This window comes from Sinocyclocheilus rhinocerous, unplaced genomic scaffold, assembly GCF_001515625.1.
Source record: "Sinocyclocheilus rhinocerous isolate Xijiao unplaced genomic scaffold, SAMN03320098_v1.1 scaffold2493, whole genome shotgun sequence".
In the NCBI taxonomy this organism is placed as follows: domain Eukaryota; kingdom Metazoa; phylum Chordata; class Actinopteri; order Cypriniformes; family Cyprinidae; genus Sinocyclocheilus; species Sinocyclocheilus rhinocerous.
In genome coordinates, this window is record NW_015650366.1 from 88038 (window position 1) to 91691 (window position 3654).

The 3654-nt window shown below is 38.7% G+C and overlaps 1 pseudogene; it reads right to left on the bottom strand.

Annotated features, from left to right (window-relative positions):
• Positions 1–204: 204 nt before the first annotated feature.
• Positions 205–3654, bottom strand: part of LOC107711909 (actin-like) — a 7341-nt pseudogene continuing 3891 nt past the window's right edge.

Consider the following 3654-nt stretch of genomic DNA (forward strand, 5'->3'; position numbering starts at 1 on the left):
TCACTGAAGAACCTTTGAGTACCTTGTGAATGCAGTGGTGTGTGTAATGATTCAGTACCATACTATATATCATGTATGCTTTTACCAACACTGTACCATGGCATTGCCACTTTATTTTATTTAATATTTTATTTTTTCGCATTATTTTATCTAATGCATTTTGGGTTGATGCAGTCATGCGAGTGATCACTCAATACACTGTTCTCTGTTATCAGTTATCTGTTTTTATTACAACATTACATGTATATACAGTAAAAGAGACGGTACAAATGTACGGCTGAGACTGAGACACTGTTATTGGTTTAGAAGCACTTCCTGTGGACAATGGAAGGACCGGCCTCATCGTACTCCTGCTTGGTGATCCACATCTGCTGGAAGGTGGACAGAGAAGCCAGGATGGAGCCGCCGATCCAGACGGAGTACTTACGCTCGGGAGGAGCAATGATCTACAGAGAGACCGGAGAAAGGTTTAGTGTCTTAAACGCTGAGTAATAACTACGGCTCTAACATGTGACAACAGCTGCAGCCAGTCTCCTCATTTGAATAACTGTTACTTACTACATTTTAAAAGACATTGGTGACACTTTACAACAAGGTTCCATTAGTTAACATGAACTAACAATGAAAATACTTCTAAATATTTTTTCACATTTATGGATATATTTATGAATACACTACAAAAAAATGATTATTGAAGTATGTTTTAGAAGAAAATACTATTTCAGCCTACTTTGTGCTTAATTCAAATTGTCACATGCCATTGAAAAGATTAATTCTCAAAAACTGACTTGCAATTTCTGAGTAAAGATTATTTCTACACCAAATATTTTTAGTGTACATTTTGTCTTAAGTGTCAATTTTTTCAAAATTGAGATTTATGCATCACCTGAAAGCTGAATAAATACGCTCTCCATTGATTTATGGTTTGTTAGGATCGAACAATATTTGGCTGAGATACAACTATTTGGAAATCTGGAATCTGAGGGTGCAAAAAAATCTAAATATTGAGAAAATCATCTTTAAAGTTGTTCAAATGAAGTTCTTAGCAATGCATATTACTAATCAAAAATTAAGTTTTGATATATTTATGGTAGGAAATTTACAAAATATCTTCATGGAACATGATCTTTACTTAATATCCTAATGATTTTTGGCATAAAAGAAAAATGTATAATTTTGACCCATACAATGTATTGTTGGCGATTGCTACAAATATACCCCAGCGACTTAACACTGCTTAAGTGCTGCAGGCTCACATTTTTAGAATCAAAAGTTGCAACTTTTGACATGAACTAAAAACTAGTTGTATTTTTAGTATTCGAGTACAGTTAACAGATGTGAATAAATGCTGTAACAAATGTATTGCTGTTTTTTTAGTTAATGCATTAACTAATAAGATGCCAAGATGTTGATTGTTTCTGATAGTTCTTAAACCTATTTAATACTACTCTGGCTATACACATGTGCAATTTAAATATACTACATTGAATTAAAACTAAATGCATTTGACAGACACTTTTATCCAGATGTACTTAACATGCATTCATGCGTTTGATCCATGGGAATCGAACCCATGCCCTTCTACTGTCTCTATAGTTGCTGCATCTCACCTTGATCTTCATGGTGCTGGGGGCCAGAGCAGTGATCTCCTTCTGCATGCGGTCAGCAATACCAGGGTACATGGTGGTACCACCGGACAAGACGTTGTTGGCGTACAGATCCTTACGGATGTCGATGTCGCACTTCATGATGCTGTTGTAGGCGGTCTCGTGGATACCAGCGGACTCCATACCTGAGAGGTGAGGCGTTCAGTCAACAACACTGATCAGTACATGTCAATGAAAGACCATCCGAGCGAGACTCACCGATGAAGGAAGGCTGGAAGAGGGTCTCGGGGCAGCGGAAGCGCTCGTTACCGATGGTGATCACCTGACCGTCGGGCAGCTCGTAGCTCTTCTCCAGGGAGGAGGAGGAGGCGGCGGTGGCCATCTCGTTCTCGAAGTCCAGAGCCACATAGCAGAGCTTCTCCTTGATGTCGCGCACGATCTCACGCTCAGCTGAGGAGAGGCAAGGGTCGCGCGTTAACTCCTGCTATTTCGCACCTGTTCTCCCGTGCAGACTATACCGCCACTCACCGGTTGTCACGAAAGAGTAGCCTCTCTCGGTCAGGATCTTCATGAGGTAGTCAGTCAGATCGCGACCGGCCAGATCCAGACGCATGATGGCGTGGGGCAGAGCGTAACCCTCGTAGACGGGGACGTTGTGGGTCACACCGTCACCGGCGTCCAGCACGATACCTGCGGAGGACACCGTGAATCACCGATGTGTCGTTCACACCTGTTCCGCTCATCTGACACACAGCATTACAGTTATCGACGCGCGTGTTTGTACCATAAATAATACAGCGCTAGTGATAAATATGCAGGCCTAGTCAAAACATATAAACCCTAAAGGAAATGCAATCTTTAATAAATAGCCTAGTAGAGCTCTAGTGATAGATATACAGCCCTAGTCGTTCATTAATAAACAAACAAACAAACAAACCCTAAAGGAAATGCTATAAGAATTTTTTACACAATTCCAGTCTGAATTTCTTTCATAATTTGGAAACATCACTAAAAGATCATACTGGGAATCTGGGTTATTATTGTTAATTAAAACTAAAACCATAAAAAAAAAGAAAAACATGTAATTGATATAATGCATACACACACACACACATATATATATATATAAACATTAAAAGGACATAAAACAACAAAATTACTAAAACTTTAACTAAAATTAAAAGGAAAAGGAAAACAAAAAATAAAAAGCTAATAAAAAAACAACAACAAAATTACTAAAGCTTTAACTACAACTGAAATGAAAACGGAAAAATAAAATCACTAAAATAATGGTAAAAATAAAAACAAATTCAAAATATTACTGAAAACTATAAAAAAGTGTATATGATAATTCTTATATGACAAAACTTAAATAATTAAAAAATATGTTTACGCATATGCTGCCCCTGCAGGACATCACAGGGAATTACAGTGACACTGAATCTGATTTTAGCTCTTAAAGCAAGAAACTATTCCAATGCAAAGATAGATTTTAAATTTAAGAGTCAAATTAGAGATTCTACCAGATTTGCATGATCCAAAATATGCATTTATGTTTTAACTATAATATTGATTTGGCTCTTTATTATAAGAGAATGTGTGTTAAAAGCACTCACCAGTGGTACGTCCGGAGGCGTACAGGGACAGCACAGCCTGGATGGCCACATACATGGCAGGGACGTTGAAGGTCTCAAACATGATCTGCAAGAGCAAAGCAGGCGAGTGTCATGAAGCAGTCTGACTCTGTCTCTGAGAAACCATCAGACTCTTCATCCGTACCTGAGTCATCTTCTCCCTGTTGGCCTTGGGGTTGAGAGGGGCCTCGGTGAGCAGGGTTGGGTGCTCCTCAGGGGCCACACGCAGCTCATTGTAGAAGGTGTGGTGCCAGATCTGAACAGCACAGATGACTGTGTTAATCACAATGCCAGATGCATGCATTTAACTATAGAATTAGACTGTAAAAATCGCACTTTCTCCAATGCGAGATGCATGCATTTAACTATAGAATTACAATGCGAGATGCATGCATTTAACTATAGAATTAGAC